Here is a 13938-nt window from a genome sequence, read left to right as displayed (position 1 = left end):
ACCAGGTGTGTCCTGACAATGAGCCAATTGGCTATCCATCTGGTGATGTAGGGATTTATGGCCAGTTTTGTGAGTTTATAATACCTGAGGGGGAATTGTGTCAAATGACTTATCCAGGTCTAGGTAAGTGATATGTACTGTTTTGCCCTCATTCATGGCCCCAGTGGCACCAGTGACTCTCTCAAAGATGCATCTCTGTTTCGCTTTGTCCTCACAGACATGCTTGATCCCACCTCCCATTAACTGCTGCTGATAAGGTGCACTAGATATATATCATTTCCTGCCCTGTCCAAGAATGAAAAGCCATACAATTTCACTTCCCTGGCTATCAATAAAATGCCATACGGTTTCCCTTTCACTACCAGAAATAAACAGCTAAGCAAGAAATGAAATCTTTATAGAATGAAAGCTCCAGCATCAGTGTCAAGCCATGAGTCAGGACTTATTCCTATCTCCCCAAAAACGGTAATCACCTTCTTTCAAGTAGCTGCAAGAAGCTGTAACTAAACAAAAATGTTGAGTACAATTCTCAGCTTATCTTTAGAACACAGTTAAAAAAATAATACAGGATGCATTTGCTATGTACAAATTCGAACCCTAAGCAGAAATAAAAACTTAACAAAGTTAAATGGCCAGCACTTCTTTCACATGAGGAGATCAGTGGGAGCTTAATCCAGTCATGCTGGGAAATGAATCCATATTCCTCAAATAACTGCAACAGAAAAGAATAAAAAAACAAACTGGATACCAGTAACACCTAGGCTTCACAACACAGAAAAAATCTACTCACTACAAGTTGTACCTCTATATACTTTTCCAGCCTAAGGTCATAGCATTTATATTAAAAAATTAGCAATTAATGTGGGGTATACAGAGGTGTGTGTGTGTGTGTGTGTGTGTGTGTGTGTGTGTGTGTGTGTGTGTGTGTGTGTGTGTGTGTATATATGTATATATATATATATATATATATATATGTATATATATATATATATATATATATATATATATATATATGTGTGTGTGTGTGTGTGTATCAAAATGTGTGTCGTCTCTACATAAGCTGAATCATTTCCAAACACGCACACGAAACAACACCAGAAACAAAACTGTGAGACTGTATCCGTCTCTGCTAGGATGTCAGTCAAGGGTGAACAGGACTCGGACCAAGGAATAAAAACTGTTTATTAATTATACACAGAACAATGTGGTAAGCGCTTTCATCTGCAATTGCAGACTTCTTCAGACCACTTTACATCAATATATGATACGTATTTAAAAACTTTTTGGCGCCAAATTCATTAATAGTTTTAACAACCACTTCCATTTAAAGTGCCAGTGCATATAACATATAAAATTGTCATAAAAATTCACAATAAAATTCATTTTTCTCCATAAAATCAATACCCATCAGGTGTGTATGCTCAGAAAAGTAAATTCATCAAGTAAACAGACTTGGAAAAAACAAATAAAGAACAATAATAAACAATATTTGATAATTCAACTACCATAAAATATTTGTAAAAAAAATTTATAAAAATTTTCTGAGCATACACACCTGATGGGTATTGATTTTATGGAGAAAAATGAATTTTATTGTGAATTTTTATGACAATTTTATATGTTATGTGCAATGGCACTTTAAATGTAAGTGGTTGTTAAAACTATTAATGATTTGGCGCCAAAACGTTTTTAAATACGTATCATATATATTGATGTAAAGTGGTCTGAAGAAGTCTGCAATTGCAGATGAAAGCGCTTACCACATTATTCTGTGTATAATTAATAAACAGTTTTTATTCCTTGGTCCGATTCCTGTTGACCCTTGACTGACATCCTAGCAGAGACGGATACAGTCTCACAGTTTTGTTTAAGCTGAATCATTATTCACATTCTTCCAAGAATTTATAATAAGGCCCTCTTTAAACATATAAACTGTATACAAGACACCACAGCTACTAGGTTCCTTTCATATATAAAGCAATTTTCAATTACATTTTTTGCATGGTCCTTTAAAAACAGAGGAACTTAGGAAAAAAGATCTGGGCAGTAAGTGCTAGATAGTTGCATGTACGTGATGTGTACAGTAAGCTGTAGATCATGCACAGTCGACAAGCTCTAGACCATGGAATGTAGATACTCTCTGCTGTGAGCTCTAGATCATGCACAGTAGACAAGTTCTAGATCATGGAGAGTAGATGTCTGCAGTAAGCTGTCGGTCACATACAGTAGAAGATTTGTATATTGTGTTCTAGGTCATGGAGAGTAGACGATTTCTGCTGTGAGCACTAGATCATGCACAGAATACAAGTTCTAGACCACGGAAGGTACATGATCTCTGCAGTAAGCTGTAGATCACACACAGTTTGCTCTAGACCTTGGATAGTAGATGATCTCGGCAGTAATCTATAGATTATGCACAGTTTGTTGTAGACCATGGAGAGTAGATGATCTCTGCAGTAAGCTATAGATCACACACGCTGTGGTTTAGACCATGGAGAGTAGATTCTCTCTCCAGTAAGCTGTAGAGCATGCACAGTAGACTAGCTCTAGGTCATGGAGAGATGATGATCTCTGTAATAAGTTGCAGATCCCACACAGTGGGCTCCAGATCATGGAGGGTAGATGTTCTCTGCAGTAAGCTGTAGATTCTGCACAACAGACAAGCTTTAGACCATGCCAAGTAGCTGATTTCTGCAGTAAGTTCTAGATCACACACAGTGTGGTCTAGATCATGCAGAGTAGATGTATACAGTAAGCTCTGGGTAATGTGGAGTAGTGGCTATGCACAGTAAAGGCTAAATCATGGAGAGAAGAAAATATGCACTGGTAGCACTGTGCCATGCATTAAAACAGCACATGTTGAATGTCATTTCCATGACTCTATTGTGAAAAAGGTGCTCTTTTTGTACAAAGAAAAAAATGTGCTTTTGCACCATTGCTGAATATTTTAGTTGATGAGTGCAAAAACCTCGGCTTTAATATATAACTGTGTAAGGGATGGTGCAAGGGCCTTGACCATGATTAAAAGCATGGGGTTTTCTTTGTCACATTCTTTGCTTGTGCTGTGCTGTGCTTTAGATATGTAGGTTCATAAGAAGAGCATTCACTCAGGACTATTTTGGTCTTATTGTGTCCAATAACCACATTGTACTTGTAACAGTGAATGTTTACCCAAGACAACTATTACTCTCAAGAATCATGGAAAAAGTTAAAAATAATGAGGGACAAGGTCATAAAAATCACAGCTGAAAAAATACTCATATTCTTTAAGTAAGCTAATAAGATTAATAACATTTTCTGTAGAAGAACTGGTCTAAAAATCAAATACATATCAGTATTTAGGGACTGTAACCTAAACAAGTTTACAAGAAAATCAGGAAATGTGTGACATACATACAAAAAATACACAGGAGAACTTAGAAACACATAACATTCAAGTATCTGTGGTTTCCAACAATGTCGCTGATTCTTCATTGATATTTTGATTTGTCTCTCTCGAACCTGATTTTTTTTCAGAAACAGTGGTACATTACAATCAATGAATACTAATTAGATTCACAGGATTGAAAGTAATAGTTTATAGCTATGCAGCAATGTTATATGAAACCAGTGAGAAGTGAAAGCTTTAAAGAAAACTAGTCATATGCATATTTTATTTCTCTTAGTTGCAAGCTAGAAAGCGAATTTCTGGCCACATTCTTCAGAATAGCCCCGTTTTCCGGGATGAATCCCACAATAAGCATTCTACCCGCTTTCTGGGCTGAATCCCACAATAAGCATTCTATTGAAACTTACTGAGTGGAGAGGTTGCTGATGTGCACGGTACGTCTTCCCTTCTGCTTTTCAGATTGTTGCAGAAAGTGGAGCCATCATTTTGTACTGACAATGGGTTTTCTGTTTCTTCCTGAAAGATAAAAGGATATTCTATTATGTTTTTTTCTTTAAGATTGAACCTGTGTGTTCTGCTTAGGTACTATTGGAGTATGTAACATACAGTGTAGTGTGGTTCTTTACTATACCGTAAGTCTAAAGGCATGTGAGATGTCGCGCCATCTCAGTAAATGAATGATATAGTTGTTTACTCACCATGTCCTGCTTGCACATGTGGTTATTTATAATGAAGATGCCCATGGTCGTAATCTAAATAATTTTATCCTCCAGACAAAATATGGGGCCAGATTCAATAAAGCCTATACTAAGTGTACACGACATGTATTCAATAAAATTCTTATCACATTTTTTGTGCTTTCTAGACACTCAGAAAGATTACACTAAGTGTACATGTAGTCTACACTTTGTGGTAACCTTTATGAATAGACTATTAAAACCAAGTGCGAACACACAAAGCACAAACTGGGATTCACAAGAAAATGGAGAAATTAGGCAGCAGTCAAGACCAAAATGACGGAATTAATTCCAAAATATTTAATGAAGCGCTTTTCTTTCAGTTAAATCACCTGAACTTCATCAGATAAAAACTGCAAGTATTCTCCCCTTTTAAGTACCCTTCCTTTTAAATCATGTGACTTGTAACAAGTTATTCTTCATATTCTTAAAGAGACACTCATGCAGAATAAAACAAGCTGCAAGAATATCGGTCGCAAACCTAAAAGAGAAAAAGGTGTGCATTATGCCTGTGTTGTCTGTTCACTCAGAACAGTGTACACGTAGTGTAGGCTTTATTGAATCTGGCCCATGGTGTCAGAAGTGGGGTGTGAAATTATTTTTGCAGAAAATGTTCAACTGCACTAAATTTTTTTATGACTTAGGAAAAGCCAAACACAAGAGCATACTTCCTCTAATTCTTTCATACTCATAGGCTACAGGGCTTTATGCAACCATCACTACCTACATTTTTATCAGTGTCTACATGGTTCTATACTTCTTACACCATCAGCATCATTTGTTCTTCAATGTTGCTTGACAAGCACTTGAAATCAATAGTCAGAGAAGCTAAAGCTTTTCAACATTATGATTTTCAAGATGGTGGCTGAGCACCAAGCAAATAAGGGCTCTCCAAGTGAGAAAACTGTGACTGAAAAAATCCAGTATAAGTTACTGATTTGGGGAAATTCATTTTAAGTAAACTCTCAGTTAACCAGAACTCAAACAACCGGCACTCTCAAGCAACTGGCAAAAAAAATCGAACAAATGCAGTGCGATTTTCATGTGTTGCGCTTTCTGTTTTCTCCCCGCAGAAATAAACCTTACGTTTTAGATTATTTAGAGTTTTAAAAAGGAAACTAGGAATAAATTCCTTCTCTCCCCAAACTGAGAATAAGTCAAACCAAACAAGTAGTATAGGGTACAGTATTAGTCTGGCCTACTTTTAATAGCAACTCTCAAGCAACCAGAAACTACAGTTATCCGGCATCTACCAATCCCAATGGGTGCTGGTTAACTGAGAGTTTACTGTATCATCTAGTAAATACATTGCCTGGATGTCAGCAGAGCAAACATGTAAAATGTAAGAGACGATTGGTAGATAAAGGAGTTTAAGAAGTCCTAGATGGGGAAGAACATTTTTGGCAGATCAATTGCAAGCAGACCAATTGGCAAGTGAGTATCAAGAAATGGCTTTCAGTAAATTAGAAAAAAGTGCACTCAGAGTTGTCTAGATTAGAAAACATAGAAGCATGAATTGAATGTTCAGATGATTTCATAAAATTGCAGAAGTTAAGGAGTGATATAAAACAAAGGTTGTGTGAGAATGTAAATTACCAGGAAGAAATTATTAAAAAAGGTGGAGTTAGAAGATAGAGCACATAGAGAAAACCTGAGATTCTTTGCCATGACAGTGGACTTTTAAAATGTTATGATGTCCCACACAAGGAATTGGACTGATATTCTACAACAGGATATGTTAACAGATAGAAGGATGCATTTTATATGTGTTTCAAACCTTGTTTTCAGAAAGCAACTAAGATTTTTTCTGGTAAATCTATAGCAATATCAAGGCAATTGAGTCCCATGGCCATTTATACATTAATAGTACCCACCTTCAAGCAATACCCCTTTTATCCTAGAAAGTTAGTACACTCAGTCCAGGTAGAAATTTGAGGGTACCCATTTGATCATTTAAGTATCGTTTGAAGGATGATAGCGTATCACACAACTTCCTTGCAGGGGCTGTCAGCTCCAGATGTAGGGGAGGCCCTGTGTGATGAAGCTGTCACTCCACTCCATTTCATTTATAGTCTGGTGAAGATTTTGGTCCCTTGTTTGGGTATTTTTGGAACTATTACACTAGTAGAGATAAAGGACATAGAGGTCAACTGGGTCTCTAATTGCATTGAAGGTGTGACATATATCTTTCACCTTGAGTCTGTAAGGTGCTGAGTAATGCTACAGTGCTTCCATCATCTATTGATAGCTGAGGGTCTTTAAGCCCCTGATGATCTTAAATAGGAATCTCTGGGTTCTTTCTAGTTATATCATGTGTCTAGGGAGGTACATTGCAAAGAGGGTGTTGTACTTAGCAATTTTTCTATTGATGTGCATCAAGAAGGGGGAGCTGTCCAATGAGGTAATCACAAAGGGAAATAATGTCTATTGTGGTATGTCCCAAAGGGGTGACCCTTAATGAGGAACATACAGATAATGCAGCGTCTAGTGAGGTACACCCCAAAAGGCTGACCTCTAATAAGGAACATACAGATAATGCAGTGTCTAGTGAGGTACACCCCAAAAGGCTGACCTCTAATAAGGAACATACAGATAATGCAGTGTCTAGTGAGGTACACCCCAAAAGGCTGACCCTTAATAAGGAACATACAGATAATGCAGTGTCTAGTGAGGTGCACCCCAAAAGGCTGACCCCTAATAAGGAACATGCAGATAATGTGATGTCTATTTAGGTACATCCCAAAGGGATGGAATGCAAACATCATGCAAAGAGTGGTCCTAGAAAGAAAATGTGTCAGAATAGAAAATTGCTGAAAATAAGTGATGGTGGAGTTTTTTGTGGGACATGACTACTATGTAGTATACAAAAAAGAAAACATTCTGGCAATCTGGTGTATCCAGCTGTCTTCATAGTATGTTTCTTGCTGTTTCAAAGAAGATCATTTAGGAAGAGTAGGCAGTGGAGGAAAGAAAAAAAAAGGTTCAGATAACAGAAGGAAACCATTAATTTGAACTGAATTCAGGTTTTCAGTCCTCTACTAATTAGTTGAATTCAAGAGGTGACCTCAGTAAAACGTTTTCTTTAATTCGAAACATGATGGAGCAAGAGAGAGGGATCTAGAACTCACTAAGAATCAGAAGACACGTGGACCTGAAGCAGATGTCAGTATTAAGAGAAAAATCAGAACAGGAGGGAGGACCAAAAACAAAATGAATATTTTGAAAAAGTGGATGAACTGAAAGGCATCAACAACACGAAGTGATATTTAGGTATGTAGACAACTGACGCTCAGTACATAAAGACATCCCGAAGTATGTTATCCATGCTAAAATATTTGGGGGGGCCTAAAAGCATAAATCCATCTTTTAATTTATCAAGAGAAAAACTAAACTCCATTAAGTATTTTTATTATTATTTTAAAATAGTTTATTCATTGAAATGCATACTATTAGTGTTAAAATATAAAATAATGTAGTGCATGTATGGCAAATGTGCTATAACTACAGAGGGAGCTAGTAACTACAAAGACTTTAAATCGCTTTAGTAACATGGTAATAATGCTTTTTAAATGTATAGCAGCTAAGAAGCTTATTTGCCTATGGCATAACTAAGATTACAAAGTAACAGTATAAAATAGAACAAAGAAAACAAGGTTGTATTTTTGTAGCTCCTGGATGGCTAGGTTGTGAATGAATATTAAATATGGTAAACAAAGATAAGATAAGATACAGGATAGGGTACTAACAACTCCTAAATAAATACAATAAATAAATAAGTGGATTATTGTATGTACATTAAGAGAAGGAATTATGTTTTAAGTTAAATAGCTTAAAAACAGACAAAGTGAACAATTGCATTAAATGGCAGCCCTGAGAGCATCAGAGAGGTTACCAGTTTCATGTGTGGCGTGGACATTTACGGATCTGATTGGTGAGACTGAGGTTGACTGACAGAAATGAATGAATGTACTCAATATAGGGTATAAGATGTGGTAACTGCATGTTCTGAATGACCATTTCAAGACATCTTCAAGAGATGCATTAAACTAAGATAAATGCTTGGATAAAAAAAAGATAAAGTAAGAAATGAAAATAAAAACTGATGAAATTAAACAGTTGAAAAAGGAAATATTTTCCTGACAACTCCCAGCTTAGAACGCAAGTAAAAATGTTATGGAACTAATTTATTTGTTCAAGACTAATGACAAAAATTTTCAATGAGCCAGTTTAAAAACTGATGTTTAACTAAATGCATGCAAAATGTTTTCCATACCTTGTTGGGTAACAGATATTATGACTAAAACTGAAGCAAAGTTGTTTTACCATGAATACAGCCAACATTATGCACCTTAGTTTTATGTTAGATAATAGTTGTGTAAGTAGTAATAAACTGGGTATGGTTGTTCCAAATTGGAGGGTCTGCAATCTTTATTACAAAATGAATGCACTCTTTTGGTGTTTTAGAGTATCTTAGAGGAAGAACAAGTTATAGAGTATTGTAACATCTGGGAAATGTGCTCTGATCCCAAATACAGATGGGAAGTGGCTATTACATAGAAGGTAAACTTGCCAACCACTAATTTTTATACATGCATTTATTTATTTATTTATTTATTTATTTATTTGACATTTGTTTACCAGGGTGGTCTGACTGGGTCTACAGAACCCATTTTCAGCAGAGGTCCAGGGAAAAAACTTCCACATACAGAACAAATACAGTATAATCCAATACAATACAAATGACACTAGAAATACTATACAAAAATAAGTTGAAAGAAACTATGTTACAAGATTACACATCTAGTCAGCTCTATAGAGTTAAAACATAGATAGCAATAGTTCCTGTCACCATATACATAGCCTATGAGTAGATAGTGTCCAAAAGTAGTATGTAGGCAGTGCATTGTATGACATTGACTATTATATTGCATGAAAAACAGAATGTTGGTTTCAGTTAGGAAAATAATAGCCAGAAAGTTAGTGATGCAGAAAGATAGTGAGAGAGTTAAGAATAGAGGCATTGCAGCCTGAGTAGTAACTTAAGGATAAGGTATAGAAACAGAGATGGAGTTAGAAGGGCTTTAGGCCCTTGCAGACTGTGAGGGAGTGAAATGTGACAGAAGAGGAGGATGAGGCTAGCGTGGGAGAAGAGGAAAGAGCTGAGCATTAGGCAGGCTTTATGCAGGAGCAGAACCATGTATTTTTGAGATGATTTTTTAATGAAGCTTTGAAATGGGTTAAAATAGGCATAGCTAGAGGTAGTAAATTCCATAGTATAGAGACAGAGTAAGAATACAGAGAGATGGGAGCTGGTTTTCTTGTGAGTTTTGAGATAGCTGAGAGATTTTTGTCTTCTGATCGTAGGGATCAGTTTTGTGTGTAAGGTGTGACTAGATTGGCTAGCGCAGGGCAGGCAGTAGGCTTGAAAACAAGGTTCTGCAAGGTGGAAAGCTGAATAAAGGCAAGCTGGTTAGGGAGTTATTTATTTATTATTTATTTATTACATTTGTTAACCGGGTATGTCCAACTGGGCCAGGGGCCCGTTTTCAGCAGAGACCCGGGGAGAAAAGCTCCAAAGTAGTGCACTACAGCAAACAATCCTGAATACAATACAACAAAAGTAATACAATGACAAGGAATAATACACTGCAAGCAAATAACACAAATGCAAGTACCAGGAAATATTATATACAAAAAAGAAATGAACATACAAGTTAAGGTGGGAAAAGTAAATATAAATGTGGGCGGATGGAAATAAATAATTAACCTGGAGAGTGGCAGGAGCACAGCCAATGACTGGTAAGGTGTTCCTTTAGGAGAGATTTGAACTGATTGAGTATAGGGTTTTTAGTTATGGTCTCTGGAAGAGTGTTCCAGAGTTTGGCTATTCTGTGTGAATACGGGGAGTTGCCATGATAGTTGTGGGAGTTGGACACCTTTAGTAAAAGTTTGTTGGAAGATCTGAGGGATCTATGGTGAGTACTAGGCTGAACTCAATGGGAGATGGCAGGGCAGTTGCTGGGATTATAGATTATTTTGTGTGCTAAAGTTAGTTGATTAAGAGATAAAAGGTTGGGGAGCTCAAGCCACTTTAATTGTGAAAGAGCTGAACAGTGGTGAGAACGATGTGGGTGATTTGTGGCAAATTTAGCGATCTTATTATAACACGATTCTAGGTTGTTCATGTCCAGGTTTTTGAAGGTTTGTGAATATGAGAAAGCCATACAGAAGAGTGGATAGAAGGTGTGTGTGAGCAGTGGCTAGTCTGGAGTTGGAGTTCTTGGGGTGAGGAGGCAGAACAGATGAGTGTAGCATCATAGCATCATCGGCATACTGTACAATGGAGGCTAGTTGAGTTGTTGAACTAAGGTTCATAGGTTCATAGGTTCATACTAGGCTATCTGCCCTAGGGCATTTATAAGCCTAGCCAGAGTGTGTTTGGCTTTCGCCACCCATTTTAAATTAATTTTGCTATGCCTTTTTTTGAGGTTAGTATACTGTGCCTCTGTCTAACAGTGACACAGAAGTGATAGCCGGGGTAAACCTACGATCTCCCATCCACTCATCAAGATTTCTCTTGAAGAGAGTCAATGTGGGACTCTGCCTAACCTGGACTGGGATTTTATTCCAGAGTGAAGGGAGCCTCTGGGTTATGAATCTGTCCCTCCAGCATGTCCTATTTATTTCAGTGCTGAGGTTCAAGTCTCTCAAGCGCGTAGATGGGATTTGGATTTTCTGAGGTGCAGCATGTCCATTAATTCTGGGTTGGACATGGCTTTATACGTCAGGCACAGATCGCCTCTGAGCAGGCAGTATGCCACTGAGTAGAGCTGGAGTTTCTTTAACCGGGCAGCATATGGCATCTGTTTGAGCCCTTTGATCCTCTTGGTGAGGTACTTTTGGGGTCTTTCCAGTTGCTGTAGGTGTCTGGTAAGGTACATCCCAAAAGGGGCATTGTACTCAATTATAGGCCTGATGAGGGATGAGTAAAGAGGTACGATGACCTCCCCTGATCTAGATGTGAATCCCTTCATGATTAGGTGGGCTATATAAAATATTTTTCTAACCACTTTGGCCACGTGGTTGTCAAATGAGAGATTGCTATCAACTTGGGTCCCCAGGTCCCTAATGACTTCTTCTGTACTTAATGGATTACCACCTATGTGGTAATTTGTGGGCACTTTGTTTTTGCCAAAGGGGATGACTATACACATTTTGGCGTTTAGCTTGAGGCCATGGCTCTGGCACCAGTTGTCTGTTTCTATGAGGCCCTTTTGGAGGATGCTTGTGTCGGCTGGAGAGTTGATTATAGTGCCCAGTTTGCAGTTTGCAGGTTGTTTGTGAATATGATAAAGAGAAGTGGACTTAGAACAGAACCTTGGAGTATACCCACAGAGATGGGGAGTAGGGGGAAAAGAGAGTTTTCCCATTTTGTTGCCTGCTGCCAATTGGAAAGATAGCTATGAAACCAAGTTAGAGATGATAGACTGAGGCCATAGGAAGACAGTTTATTAAAGGACCACTACGGGCAAACAATGAAAAAACATATATTTTTTATCTTGCCATGATTTACTGCACTTCCTAAAGCTGCCTGCAGCAAAATAAGTGCTCATTACTAATTTTATTTTTTTTACTCTTGTCTGCCCTCATGGGGGCAGACATTGTGATTCCTTTGGAAAGCTAAATCTGTCTCAATGCACAGACTGTGAGAACAAATAGCCCTACCATTTGTTATCAGACTAGACTTCCATTCACTTAGAATGGAACACCTGAAAAAAACTGCCAAGTTTGAGAGTCTGCAGCTCATGTGTCATTGACTGGTATGTGCTGAGTTTTACAAATGTTGTTCCTATTGATGTACTACACATTCTCTGAAAGAAACTTGCAAAAGTATCAACAAATTACTGATAAAAAAGACTTTTCACAAGGAGCAGTTTTGCAAGTTTCAGTTCCTGGCCAGGTTACTCCTCCCATCTCCCCTCCTTCAGTGGGCTACAGTCTCACATTTCAGGCTAGGGTAGATTCAACTATTTTGTCAGCTTTGCATGACAATAGACATCAAACGAATCACAGCCTGGTGTGCCACTAAAACTGTTCCCTTATATGTCTCTTCACTTCTGAATAGCATTTCCCCGGGAATAAAAAAAAAAAAAAAAGCACACACATCAGTCCAGAGTTTGGGCCAATCTATCCATTTCTTATTGTGCACAGTAAAACATTCAGTTTATAATGCATTCTGGCAGCTGACATGGTTATCTTTACATAGTTCTCTTATAGCATAACCTGAACTTATGGTATTCAATGCCAAGCTTTACAACAGTTCTCAGTTTCTTAACAATGACCTCCCAAGCCTCTGATGTGACCCAGTACTTTGTCAATATACTGTAAATACATAGATTAATACAAATATGTGTGCACATATTACACGTACAATAATACACACATACCATCATTAAAACAAGATAAATACAATATAAATCATATCAATATAGTTATGATTTCTAGTTTATGACCCTGTCTGGCTATGGAAACTTCTTTTTGAATTTATGTTCAAGCAATTCTATATTTGTTGTATAATATCGTGTTTAATTGTTTCTTAATATTCTAACCACTGTGTATGCTGCATGAATTGTAAAACTCTGATTTTACTGTTTTTATATTTTCTATGCTCTTTGTACAAAATAGCTATGTTTCTAAAACGGTTATCTTGTGTCCAGTCGAACTAACCTGGTAAACAAATGGAAAATAAATAAAAAATAAAATATACTAAGAAAATCAATCAATATACCAAGAAAAATCCAAAACTTAAGAAAAAAAACACAGAAGGAAGGAAAATGTTTCCTTGATGCTGTCATGAAAATCCCACTCATTTATTCAGATATTATGGGCAAACATCTATATATATATTATAACATATATAATATATTAGGCAAATCAACGTACCCAACACACTAGTCATAGGTGACTCTATAGTCAGGCACACTGATGTCCCACTTACCAGGCTTAACAAGGAGAAGGTTACTGTCAGTTGCCTGTCGGGTGCCAGGATCTGCCACATAATCCATGCACTCAGGTCATTCCACAACCAAGTGCAAATATGACTCTGTCATTGTCCATGTTGGTGTGAATGACCTGAGACATGCCTCCTTGGACTACATGAAAAGAGACATGGGAGGTATGACCCTAGCCCTGAGTAGCATTCTGCCATCACCCAGAATGATACTGCAGTTCAAGGAGAAAATGATTGACTTCAACAATTGGCTAAGCTTCTGGTGTCATTCTAAAGGGATCCAGTATCTGTCTGCCTGGGACGACATGGTCAACAGACCATGATGCTTTGCCAGAGATGGCCTGCACCTGTCGCCCATGGGATTCCGGATACTGACTAAGGCTCTTGCCACCCCTATAGTGCCTTTTTTAGACAAGTTTCAAATGTAACAGGAACAGGCAAGCAAAAACTGAGGGTAATGCTACTCAATGCTAGAAGTCTAACTCTCAAAATGCACTCACTCAAGGCACTCCTTAAAATGGAGAATATCGATACCTGTGCAGTAACTGAGACCTGGTTCAAGGCTCCAAAGAGCACTCCTGCACTACCAGGCTATAACTCATACCACACTTTTTGGCCACGTAACCTGGACCGGAACACCAAAGGTGGAGGTGTGCCCATATTCATTAAGGATATCCACACCTCCAGGCTACTTGCTCAGCATAATGCATCCGAGGTCATCTAAGTGCAACTAACTCTGGGCAAAACTGCAATACAAATTGTAGCTTACTACAGATCCCCCACCATGCCCCAGGATTCCCACT

The 13938-nt window shown here is 37.7% G+C and overlaps 1 protein-coding gene across 1 annotated transcript in view; it reads right to left on the bottom strand.

The window, feature by feature from the left end:
- LOC122789450 (heparan sulfate glucosamine 3-O-sulfotransferase 1-like) overlaps nt 1-13938 on the bottom strand; it is a 960978-nt gene that overhangs the window by 376380 nt on the left and 570660 nt on the right. Inside the window, exon 3 of the mRNA XM_044056913.1 lies at nt 3796-3904. The gene's annotated coding sequence lies outside the window, so the exon portion shown is untranslated. The remainder of the gene's footprint in view (nt 1-3795; nt 3905-13938) is intronic.

The sequence above is a fragment of the Protopterus annectens genome, chromosome 14.part0 (genome assembly GCF_019279795.1).
Source record: "Protopterus annectens isolate FY-2018-M chromosome 14.part0, PAN1.0, whole genome shotgun sequence".
NCBI lineage: Eukaryota > Metazoa > Chordata > Ceratodontiformes > Protopteridae > Protopterus > Protopterus annectens.
This window is presented reverse-complemented; position numbering and strand designations above follow the sequence as displayed.